This window comes from Piliocolobus tephrosceles, chromosome 11 (assembly GCF_002776525.5).
Source record: "Piliocolobus tephrosceles isolate RC106 chromosome 11, ASM277652v3, whole genome shotgun sequence".
NCBI lineage: Eukaryota > Metazoa > Chordata > Mammalia > Primates > Cercopithecidae > Piliocolobus > Piliocolobus tephrosceles.
The window spans coordinates 95,586,219-95,599,792 of NC_045444.1; the positions used below are offsets into that span (position 1 = coordinate 95,586,219).

Below are 13,574 nucleotides of genomic sequence, written 5' to 3' on the forward strand. Positions count from 1 at the left end.
ATTCCTCAAGGATCTAGAACTAGATGTACCATATGACCCAGCCATCCCACTACTGGGTATATACCCAAAGGATTATAAATTATGCTACTACAAAGACACATGCACACGTATGTTTATTGCGGCACTATTCACAATAGCAAAGACTTGGAATCAACCCAAATGTCCATCAGTGACAGACTGGATTAAGAAAATGTGGCACATATACACCATGGAATACTATGCAGCCATAAAAAACGATGAGTTTGCGTCCTTTGTAGGGACATGGATGCAGCTGGAAACCATCATTCTTAGCAAACTATCACAAGAAGAGAAAACCAAACACCGCATGTTCTCACTCATAGGTGGGAACTGAACAATGAGCTCACTTGGACTCGGGAAGGGGAACATCACACACTGGGGCCTATCATGGGGAGGGGGGAGGGATTGCATTGGGGAGTTATAAATGATGAATTGATGGGTGCTGACGAGTTGATGGGTGCAGCACACTAACATGGCACAGATATACATATGTAACAAACCTGCACGTTATGCATATGTACCCTAGAACTTAAAGTATAATAAAAAAAAAAAAAAAAAGAAGAAGCTAAACATTGAGTACATAGGGACACACAAAGGGAACAACAGACACTGGGATCTATCAGAGGTGGGAGGGTGGAAGGTCGGTAAGGGTGGAAAAACTACGTATTAGGTCCTACGTTTATTACCTAGGTGATGAAATAATTTGTACCCCAAACCCCTTTAACACCCAATTTACCTATATAGGAAACCTGCATATGTACCCCTGAATCTAAAAGAAAAGTTTAAAAAGTAATAAATAAAAGAATCAGTTAAGTTAAATAAATTTGTGCTGTCTATATATAAAAAAAAAGAAAGAAATTTAAAAAGCAACATGAGTAACTATTAATCATTAATGATTTTTAAAAATAAACCAATCATCCCTTAATTCATCTTCAAACAACACCTGACAATGCCGCCCCACCCGCTCAGCCCAGCCAGCCAAGGAGAAGGTGAGCCCTGACCCGGGAGCTCCCCGCATGGCCGGGGCTGGAGACTGGGGCAGGGGCAGGCTTGTGAGCCCTCGCCTTGCCTTGCAGATCACCCTCTTCGGGGACCGGGGCTTCCAGGGCCGCCACTATGAATGCTGCAGCGACCACCCCAACCTGCAGCCCTACTTGAGCCGCTGCAACTCAGTGCGCGTAGACAGCGGCTGCTGGATGCTCTATGAGCTGCCCAACTACTAGAGCCTCCAATACTTCCTGCGCCGTGGCTACTATGCCGACCACCAGCAGTGGATGGGCCTCAGCAACCGGGTCCGCTCCTGCCGCCTCATCCCCCACGTGAGTGCAGTCCCGCCGGGTCCCTTCCGTGACCTCGAGTCGCATCTGTTATCCACATGGATGATTCACAGGACACGCGATGGGATGGGATGGCAGCCTTCTTTTTTCTAGCTCTAACTATATTCTCTTTTCCTTCATTAACATCTGTAAGGTTTCCTCCCATTGAAGAAGTATGTGATGCAGTGCTTTTAACTGGACTTCGTATTTTATTTTGCTCAAGTCAAACTCACCTCTACTGGGAATAAGTTGTGCGTGGCATTCGCTCAGAGCGTCTATGCCACAGGTGATGAATGAGCAACAGAATTCCTTGCTCTCAGGTGGTCCTAAACTAGGTGCCCGGCTATTTCTTGAAGAGTACCTAAGCTTGGTACTCTTCACCTATGAATTAGGACTAATAAGAGTACTTCCTTTCTAAGGTTGCAATGAGGGTGAAAGGAGGGCACCTGGTACGGGCCAATCCCCACCCCCGATTATTAACTATTATTATGAACGTCAAGGGTCTCTGAAGTCCTGCCTTCTGATTGGGCAAACCAGTAACCAACAATGAGATTCCAATAGCTCCTGCAGGGGCCCCTGTTACCCAAATGAAGCCCCAGCAGACTGGAATTTCACAGTTAGGGATTCCCTAAAGTTGACTGTGACAGAGTCCTGGGAAAATGAACCATTTTTGTGAAGTCTGAAATCCCCTCACAGGGTTTAATAGCTTGATAGGGACCCAGTCTGGCATTAGGAGCCCAAAAACTTAGATTTCTAATTTCAAGTTCCAACTCTTCTAATTACAGACTGTAAGATCCAGTCTTTAGTTTTCCAGTAAAAGGGTAAAAGGCTTTAATGTTGCTCCACATGTTCCAGAGTGTTGTGAAGAACGAATGAAGCAACAACATGTCAGTCCTCTGCAAACACGGAATGCTGACCAATGTAAAATACCTTATTAGCAGTTGTTCATGCCACAAGAGAAATTACTTATGAGAATCCTTCCTAAAGAGGGTTTTAGTGATGGAAGAGGAAACATTGTGACAAGGGAAAGAAACAAGCAGATGAAGGAAAAACAAATGCTCAAGAGAGAAAGGCAGGAATAGTTCAGGAGGAACAGCCTAACTTTCTATTTTTCTAAAGATGTTATACTCTTTGATGCTGTACAGGCCTCTTTCAAGATCTTGAACTTCCATTTTTGGTTATTACCTAAAACTGATTTATAGGAGCACATGTTGGAGCTGAGAACTGAAACCTAGTCTTTGTGATGGCTCTTGCTTTTCAGCACATTAGAGCAGCGGGCTTAAAGCAGGAAGGCACAGATGAAGGGATTGCCCAGGCTGGACTGCCTTCCTGAACTGCCACCAATTTATGCCTTGCTTGGGAAAAAGCAATTCAACCTCCTCTCCCTCTAGCTTCTAATGTTATTGAGATTCAAAATAATACCTGTTGCCAGGGACACATTTATCTTTTTGTTTAAAATCTGATTATTTTGTATGTCCTCCAGGGAGAGCCCCAAACCACTACAAATCTATAAAAGAGAGAATGAAACAAATACATAAAATACTTGAAAGTGGTCCTGAGCAGGACCAGTGTGTCTGTTCATGTAGATTGTACCAACAGCCCTAGGGAGCATCATTCGTACCAAATGAATGGGGAATGACGCCCTCTTGAGCTTCACAGTAGACAACCTATCCAAGTATACACAGCACCCCTGGTATTAGCCATCTCTTTCTTTTAGTTTGGTCACCTTTGATAAAGCAAAGATTTTTTTAAAGTCCATTCCCCAGGGGTCCCTGCTGACATGAGGTCAGGTTTTCTGACTTTCCCTCATCTGCTGTTTGCTGAATCCGCAGGCTAGCTCCCACAGGCTCAGGATCTATGACCCAGAGGATTATAGGGGCCAGATAGTAGAGATCACTGACTGCTCCTGTCTTCACGACCACTTTCACCTCAGTGAGATCCACTCCTTCAATGTACTGGAGGGCTCCTGGGTCCTCTACGAGCTGCCCAGCTGCCAGGGGGGTGGCAGTACCTGCTGAGGCCGGGGGACTATAGTCAGTACCTCAACTCGGGGGCCACAGATGCCAGAGTGGGCTCCCTGAGGAGAGCTGTGGAGCTCTACTGAAATGCTTTTACTCTATCCTTTGCTCCATCTGGAAACTAACAAAATATTTCCTGTGTGTTCCATGCAGTGATGTGTCCTCTGTTCCTTTCAGCCTCCTTGGAAGGGCTCAGCAAAAATCATGCTGGGAATCATGTGGATTTTCTTGCATGTATCAGTCGAAAGGGGCTGTGAGGCAGCAGCTGAGAGCACAGCCTCTGGGGCCAGAATGCCAGGACCCAACTCCACTTACTAGTTATTGCTGTGGGGCAAGTTACTTAGCATCTCTGACCATCAGTTTCCTAATATGTAAAAATGAGGGAAATAATACTCTTCCTCTCATAAGGTTGTGACGAAATTAAACCTTATTAATGAGGTTAAATGGATTACATGAGTTAACACTTTTAAATCACTTCCTATAGCCTTGCATATGCTGCTTTCTAGAAAATTGCGCTGTAAGCTTGATTGTGAAACATCTGGTCTCCTCCTTGGTACTCTTTTCTTAGTAGAAATCCCTTTAGGCAATTGCATTAAGTAGGTTGGCTAAGTGAAATTGCATCAGAGGGAGATAGGGATAGAGATAAATTTGTTAAGATAACTATGTCTGGCACATCTGAGGTCTAAAAATATGTGACTGACTGAATAGATTTATTAATATTTATGTGTCCAGAGCACAAATAAAGAAACAAAGTGCTATCTTAATAAACAGCCTTAAGGAACTCTTCAAAACATAGTTCTCATTAAGGGAGCTACAGAACACTTAGGCAGTGTGCAGTGGTAAAAACAAGCATACAGTACACTAGTAAAGGCAGAAGGTACATGACCAGAAAAATAAAATTCAGTAATGAAAAACTCATCATTGGCTGTGAAGATTTGTCCTCAAACTTAAATAAATCTTTATGACATTTAGTTTATGAATCAGCATTTGATAATCATAACAATAAGAAAGAAAAAAGGAAATTTATGGGGACTAATTTCATAATAGACTTCAATATCTCTGCATTAAGATAGAGTTCATCAAACGAAATCTATTTCGGTATTCTATCATACCAAAAGGTTTTCTTTAAGTCCAAATACTAAATTTTACATGCTTATATGTAATCAAGAAAAATCAAATTTCTTCTCAGCTTAAGAGTTTGCCGTAACTGTGCAAATGGCAACCTCTTCTTGAAATAAGTTTATGATGAATTAAATGGCCATGATTAAGATGGAACCACTAGAAACTATTTCCTACTTGAGTAAAAATATTAATCAGCTAGCAAATACGTTACTTCCGAAATGCCGAACATTAAACGGATAAAGTAGCTAAATTATTTAGGTCTAACATTTTACTTACCTAACACATATGCATGCTCCAAGATATTTGCAGACACTCTAAGAGCATTTAGAACAGCTCTTCTAGCCACATGTAGCACTGAACACTAGAAATGGGCCTAGTCCAAATGAAAGCGTGTTATAAATGTAAAATACCCACTAGATTGCAAAGACTTTGTATGAAAAAGAGTGTACATATCTTCTTATTGTCATAGAATTTAATGTTGATATAAATTTTGTAATATATTAGGTAAAATTAAATATATTGTTAAAGTTAATTTTACTTGTGCTTTTAAATTTTTTTTTTTTTTTTTTTTTTTCAGGCGCAGTTTCACTCTTGCTGTCCAGGCTGGAGTGCAATGGCTCAATCTCTGCTCACTGTAATCTCTGCCTCCTGGGTTCAAGAGATTCTCCTGCCTCAGCCTCCCAAGTAGCTGGGATTACAGGCACCCGCCACCACGTCTGGCTAATTTTTTGTATTCTTAGTAGAGACGGCGTTTTGCTGTATCGGCCAGGCTGGTCTTGAACTCCTGACCTCAGGTGATCCACCCGCCTCAGCCTCCCAAAGTGCTGGGATTACAGGCATGAGCCACTGCACCCAGCCACTTAATGTAGCTGCCAGGAAACTGAAAATTACATTCATGACTCTCTATTTCTATTGGGTAGTGCTGACCAAGATACCTAGATGAGAAAAGAATACCTGAAATTTATATTCAGATACAGCTCAGCCTTCAGCATTTTGGTTCAAGATGTTTAATCTTGAAAATTAAGTTACATAAAATCCTGAAAATTAAGAGATAGTAGATAGCATGGTTAAGTTTTATACCGTTATCTACCCTCCTAGGCGATGTTCAATTAAATTATAATTTTCACCTGTCACTGATTGAGGCTATGGGGAAGGAGTGAGGTCAAGCCTTGTCTTATTATGTGGTTGTTCCATTCTCTACAACAAATTAAAATTTCAACAATATACATGGGTTCTTCAGGCACCAGTCACTTCTTAGTGAATTCTACCCACTCTCCCTCTCCCTATCCATTGATGACCCTTCAATTATGAAATGTTTATTCTGGAGACAAACATGTTTGCTTCCCGTACTAAATTCTAAACTTCTACAAATAAGGACAATGTCTCAAACACACTGGTATCTTCTCAAGATGTAGCAGAGTGTGCCTGACACAAAGCAAGCTCAACGGTGTTGAATGAATGCACTCATAAAAGGAGGAATCATTCGTGAATCAATGGTTTTGGAGGATTTAGGATAAGATAGTTTCATATAAAACATTAGATTCTGGAAAAAGAGTGCCTTGACCTAACTGAGGCAGGAAGGGGAACCCTAAATGCTTTCAGTGGCCAAGAAGGTAATGGGAATGTGAGGAGTTGCTGGTATATACTGGTAGGAAATGGTGGGGGGGTCTGTAACTAACTTGAGAGCACATGTTCTAACTAAAAGCACTGTGACGTAACAATTTTAAAACACATGAAAAATGTGATTTAGCTGAGTTCAATGGCTTCTCTTTTGCTATTTCTGAGCAGATAAAATTTCCCCCCAAAATGAACACCTCAAGCAAACAAAAACAAAAGCAAATAAACACAACAACAAACAAGCAGGTTTATGAGGTTTTCATAAAGGACAATCGTTGGGAATCAATCCTTTACATCCATCACAGCCTGGTGGCTATGGAATGTCCCTTACTATGGATGATTTCTCACATGTCCAGCTCATTATTCATAGAGATGTTATATCAGCACATTCTTCAAGGTGAAAGCAAAACATCTTTTACTAAGAGCTATAGGCAGGCAGGCAAGAAGTGGCTACTTATCAAAGAGTAGCTGGGCCACCATTCTGCCTCAATTACTTACCTGGCCTTGTTCGCCTCCAATTTACATCTACACCTGAGGGGAGAAGATACGTCAGATATCTTTTCTGTAAGCACCTTCTGTTTTGTCTCCATCTCATTCTCCTCCTAATCCTTCCTATTTATTCACTTCACCTTTTCAACTACTGAAAAGAGTCAGAAAAGATAGAATCCAGTTTGATAGACCCTGAAACTTGAAGGAGGCATATATGGTCTGATAGGATAATTTAACAAGAGAAGCCCCAGATGCTTCCTGACCTATCAGTGGCCCTGATGCATCCATAGGTCTTTATTAGGTCCAAAGAATGGATTTAAATACGAGGTGATGAGACAAAATCCTGTATGTCAGTTACAGAGGAATTAAAAGGGAGAGATTTGTCCTTCAAGATGCAAGCCCTGATATTTCACCGCAACATTTGAAAATATCAAATGGTTGAGTGAGAGTAGCTTTTTACTACATTTGAAAACAAAACCTGGAGAACTGGGAAAATGTATGAACTGTGTATTAACAGGTTCAGCAGAAAATCTGAATATTGTATGTTGCTTTTAGTGAACAAAATGCTCATAGACCAAAGGCAAAGAAAAAGGCACCTCCAAAAGGGAACATTCTTTTTCTTGTTTCAATCAGGTGCTGGTTTTCAAAACTCAGTTGAAGTAGTTTCTTTAACAAGATGAGCCCTGTGGAAAGTTTCCAGGATGCTTGTTCTAAACATGCAATTATTTTTACCCTGACACATTGTAGCCATAGAGATATTTGTTGTCAGGCTTAGTGTCTGAGGGAATTCTCCACAGTCAAGAACATTTGCAGTGACCTGGATGAGAATGGAGACTATTCTAAGTGAAGTTACTCAGGAATGGAAAACCAAACACTGTATGTTCTCACTGACACGTGGGAGCTAAGCTATGAGGACACAGAGGCATAAAGATAATACAATGGACTTTGGGGACTTCAGGGGATGGGGGGAGGGTTGAGGGATAAAAGACTACAAATAGGGTGCAGTGTATATTGCTTGGGTGATGGGTGCACCAAAATCTCACAAATCACCGCTAAATAACTTACTCCACTAAAGAGCTTACTCATGTAACCAAACACCACCTGTGCCCCAATAACCTATGGAAAAGAAAAAAAAAAAGAAACCTAGAATTCTTGAATTTTAATAAGAGACTCTGAAGTGATAAATTGTTTACAGCATTTGAGAAGTAAAAATGTTACTGGATTATAGCTACAGATTAGTTTTATGAAAAACCCTTTGCCCTGGTCAGAAGAGCTGAATGTCTTATTAATGAAATGGAATGAGACTACTGACATACTTGATTTATAAGAAATATACATGCATAGCTCAACCCTACAAATAATGTGCATTTCACACAAGAGGACCCTGTGTGATACATATATATTACGTTCAATCACAAGTTTATGTCAGATATTAGCCAAACAAATTAGAGAAAAAAGTGAAGAATGCAGAAAGCAGAATTTGTCTGCAGGATTACAGTTTATTTACTACCTTGTAGTTTATATGTCTATTTTGTGAAAATGCAAGCAGTGGAGCATTTTCTAAACTGCTTCCTTAGAAACTCAGACTGCACACTGCCCTTGGAACACCCAGTAGAAGAGAAAAGGATGTCACATGTTCCTCAGTCTATATAAAAAGACATGCTTTCCCCATGTCCTTGTCTTTAATTGGGTTTATGTACTTTGTATTTTTGCAAAATGATATTCTCAATTAGTAATAGCTTAGGTTCTATATATATACGTATCTGATAGTCCAAGTTGTTGCATGGTATGGTAAAGTGAGAATGGTCTTTGTAGTCAGAAGCATCTGTCTTTGGCTTCTTGCTTCTTGGTGCACAGACATGCAAGTATGGGCATACTACCAAACCTCTCAATGTCTTGCTTTCTCTGTGGGTATAATTGGGAGGGTCAGGTATTGCATGTATTTGCCTGGTACAGAGACAGGTAAAAACTGGGCATTAAATAACTGTGGGTGTCTTTTATTTTTCTCACTAAAATTGTTTGCCCTATTTACCTGGTGATTCATGGTAGAACACTTTACTATGCATGAAGGAAACCAAGACCAAGGAAATTGCAGACAAGCTGGAATCCTATTTCACTATGCTTGGAAACTGTAATCTCTCTAAACTTCCTATTATCCTTAGAGGTTATTATCTTAACGTCTATCTGTAGATGTTAACATCTACGATGATAACCTCTAAAGATGATAGGAAGATAAATAACAAGATAATAACAAGGAAGATAAATAACAAGATAATAAATAAGATATTAAGCTAATTTGAGGTTGAGTTTCTATTACATGTAGCCAAAAGCATTGAAACTGACATAGATAAAGTCTGATTCTATGTCCAGCTTCTGAGAGTGATCTCATGAGCTTAATCCAATTACATTTTTTCAAACCTCAGATACCAGGTGCTTCAGGTTTGGTCACATGATTGGGTCTGACTCATCATCGCTGAAGAGCTTCAAATCTATATATTGAAATTTTTAGGGAACTGAACTTTCTTTTGAGTTCCCACTTGATATAAATGAAGATGCATATAGCTCTGGAGTCTACACTAAACCAATGATTCCCCTTTTCCTCATGCCATTCTGGGTTGAACTTTCTGTTCCTTGTAACTAAAAGCTTATTACATGAGATTTGTCTCTAAAAAAATACTAGTTTGATTATATTTCTGGTTTAATTTTTAATTTTTTGTGTCTGTAATCAACATTCTAACGACTCTAGTTATAGGCAAAATGATTTTCAGGATTTGAAAAGGCCAGAAACCCACCCATCAAAAAATAATAAATCTACAACCAGGAAATTAAATTAATGTGAAGAAAGTCCCTCTTAAAGTTTACAGTCCATGGAGAATCTGTCTTAGAGTCCCTTTCTTACAAAATTAATGCATAGAGAATAGCAGATTGGTCAGCTGCCTACCGAGTTTTCCAAGATACCAGGAGACAAGCTACAGAAGTAAGAAATTATCTTAATCACAGCTGCTATCATGTGTTTTTACTTGTCTCAGGGCCAGAAATATACAGTTCATATTAAACATTAGAAAACTAACCAAAGTTACTGCCTGCAAAACTTTTATATGTATAGTATCATGACTCATATTTAAACAAATAATTAAACACTAAAATTTGTGTGGATTTTTTTCAAAGTAATTGTGCTAGGAGGTTATTTGCATTTTTACTGTATAGTATCATGACTCATATTTAAACAAATAATTAAACACTAAAATTTGTGTGGGTTTTTTTCAAAGTAATTGTGCTAGGAGGTTATTTGCATTTTTACTGAGATGCTTTTATTGTTTAAAAAAAGTTTTTTATTATTCTCTTTTTAAAATCCCCTAAAGCATTTGACATATTCTTTTCATAATTTATCCATGATGGTAAATTTCCTATGGAATGTAAAACTGGCTTTTTCATCAAAACTAATGATTGGGGGATTAATTAGGTGAGTTGTCAAATTGAGCCTCAGTTTTAATTAAAAAAAAAAAGGTAAGCTATGAAAAAACTATGTATGCAAGCCAATTTTGAATATTTTTTTCTTTCGAGTGGGACTATGAAGAATACCTGCTACCATCTTCAAAAAAAATGGGAAAAAATGTTCAACAAACCAACAGAAATTTCCCTAGAAGAATGCTAACATAGTATGAGAAATGCATTCTCTCAGTTATGAAAGCTTTTTCTGCTTTTATAATGTTATGTGAATATTTCTGAGAGGGCTGAGGAGTAACTTGATAAATGTATACTTGATTAAAAGTAACCTGGTGAAGAATATGGGAACTGGAAGAGATAATATGAGACAGGTGACTGTTAAAAGGGAGAGGCTGTATCTAACCCATTCCTCCACCCCCCCCAAAAATATGAATCTAATCTAAAGTCTCATCTAGGCCTTATCTACAGTGTAGGAGAAGAACGGATACTACATGATACTGCCACACAACAAAAGGCTCTGGCAGGTAATGGGGAAAGATGCAGCCCCAGGTCACTGTAAATGATGGAAATTACTGTAACTTTCATTAACTCAAAAATTCATTCTATTCTTTACCTTCTTTCATCTAGAAAGACTTTATGACTTCCTTTTTGTTGGTGAAGACAATTGTACCTTTACAATTTGATATACCACATGTAGCTTTAGGCTTTATTCCCAGAGAGACTCATCATTTTCTATGGCATGAAAAGATTAAAAAGTAAATTTTTTGGTAGATAAAAATTTATAAGTTGTTGGTGAATACAATTGTACCTTTACAATCTGATATACCACGTGTAGCCTTAGACTTTATTCCCAGAGACACTGATCATTTTCTATGACATGAAAAGATTAAAAAGTAAATTTTCTGGTAGATAAAAATTTGTTAGTACCATTTTCACATTTTTCCTGTATTTATTTCCCCAAAGATTTGTTATTCCTGTTTCTGAAAGAAACTGGGATGACATAGAGATTAAAATATATGGAAAAAGAGGCATTTACATAGACAATAAACCAAATCTCATTTGAAACTAACAAAATGCCCTGTAGTTGAATAATTTAAAGCTCTTTGGGGCAGTAAATTAATCATCTCCAAGTTCTCTGGCATCTGCTGAAAATGATGCATAGTTTTTATTTTCTGACAATGCAAAGTGGGTTCATTCATTTCTGGAAAAAAATTTTGCTTAGTCTGAATCCCCAGCTTAAATTTACCATGGAGACCTTTTATACAAATCAAGGAACTCGTGCTTTAGAATGGATAGCCAGGAGAAGGCTTGCTGGGAACAAGTGGATACTTTGCATAATCAGGTAAAATCAGTCCTGTGCCAGGAGTTACAGGACTTGGAAGCTTGGGAAAAATCAAAGTAACTGTCACAACTCAAAAATAAAATGGCAAATAACTGAATTTAAATCTGAATGGATATTTCTCCAAATAAGATATACAAATGGCCAATAAAGACATTACAAAATGCTCAACATCATTCATCATTAGGGAAATGCAAACCCAATATGTCATGTGATACCACTTCACACCTACCAGAATGCCTATAGTGAAAAAAAAGAGAGAGAGATAGATAATATCTCTATTGGTTGGAGAGAATGTGCTCTATTGGTTGGAGAGAATGTGCTGAGGGTATAAAATGGTACAGCCACTTTGAAAAACAGTCTGGCAGTTATTCACATATTTAAACAAATTTACACATTATCTAGAAATTCCACTGCTGGGTATTTGCCCAAGAAAAATTAACACATATATTCACACAAAAGCTTGCAAACCAATGTTCACAGTGGCATTATTCATAATAGCTGAAGGTGGAAACAACCCAAATGTATGACAACTCATGGATGAATAGACAATAAATATTAATAGAATGGAATATTATTCAATGATAAAAAGAAGTAGGTACATGCTAAAGTATGTGTGAACTTTGAAAACATTATGCCATGTAAAATAAGTCAATCACAAGGGACTATATATTATATTACTCTGTCAGAGGCATTTGAACCAGAGCAACTTCATCTTGAATAGGGGCTGGGTAAAATGAAGCTGAGACCTACTGGTCTGCATTTCCAAACATTTAAGGCATTCTAAGTCACAGAATGAGACAGGAGGTTGGTACAAGATACAGGTCATAAAGACCTTGCTGATAAAACAGGTTGCAGTAAGGAAGTTGACCAAATCCCATCAAAACCAAAATGGCGACGAGAGTGACCGCTGGTCGTCCTCACTGCTTCACTCCCACCAGCACCATGACAGTTTACAAATGCCCTGGCAACATCAGGAAGTTACCCTATACAATCTAAAAAGGGGAGGCATGAATAATCCACCCCTTGTTTAACATATAATCAAGAAATAACCATAAAAAAATGGGCAACCAGCAGCTCTCGGGGCTGCTCTATGGAGTAGCCATTCTTTTATTCCTTTACTTTCTTAATAAGCTTGCTTTCACTTTACTCTATGAACTCTCCCTGATTTTTTTCTTGCATGAGAACTCTCTCTTGGGGTCTGGATGGGCACCCCTTTCCTGTAACAATTCTAATATGAAATGTCCAAAAGGCAAATCTACAGAGACAGAACATAGATTGTAGTTGCCTAGGGCTAGGGTGTATGGAGAGACTGTGTAATATGTGTGTTATATCTTGACAAGGCTATTAAACAAAACCACAGAGGAAGGCTTTGGGATCTATGGCTCACAGTTCTATAAATAAAATAATTTTAAAATTTTCCAAATCAATTTTTTTTCTTTTCTTACTAGTAATTTTCCTTAATTTCATGCTCGACAACAGGTTCTTATATTTGATTCTTTAGCAGTGAAGTTGTTTAAAAAATGATTTTTCTGAACAAATGGATGTGCAGAATTTCTACCAAGTCCTACACAGTCAGTAACAGACATGCAAACAGAAGCCTGGTTTTCTAATTTTTAACCTAGAACTTGATCTCTTAGCAACCTAAAGCAGTGGAATTGGTGTTAAAAAGCAAGGGAATGTAGTAGTAGCGATGCACTGTTAGGATTTTTTAGAAGTATTAAATTTTATCCCAAATTGTTGGAAAATGCAGTACAAACATGTCAGAGTTCATTCAATTCAGAGTTAAATGGAATCACTTCTCACCTCAAATTGTGATTTTAAAAAGGCTTCTTTCTGGTTCTTCATTGCAAAAGTGATTTCTTAGGGAGAAGACACAATCCGTTGGTTGAATCCATTTTTTCCCCTAATCTTGTGTGGCAGGCCAGGTTTCACACAGGCCTCCATAACAACTGTCTCAGTACTGACTAAGTGGTTAAGTTAAATACTAAAAGCTGAAAGCCAGTGCCCTCGTGCAAAGGCTGGAATATAACAAAAGCCCACCAAGCATTTTGCCTAGGCCTTTCCTGGGCCTTAAAGCATGACAAAATAATGAATTAATTCTTAACAGGACCCATCTGGGAGTAAACAAGTTTCATTAGGGATCTGAAGAAACTCCCCAGGCCTCCGTGATTTAGCAGGAGACAAGAGAAAGGCAATCACTCCATC

General features: G+C 38.5%; 1 pseudogene; it reads left to right on the forward strand.

Moving 5' to 3' along the window:
• The first annotated feature begins 1,034 nt into the window (after nt 1-1,034).
• LOC111545661 lies at nt 1,035-3,438 on the forward strand (annotated as a pseudogene).
• The last annotated feature ends 10,136 nt before the right edge of the window (nt 3,439-13,574 follow it).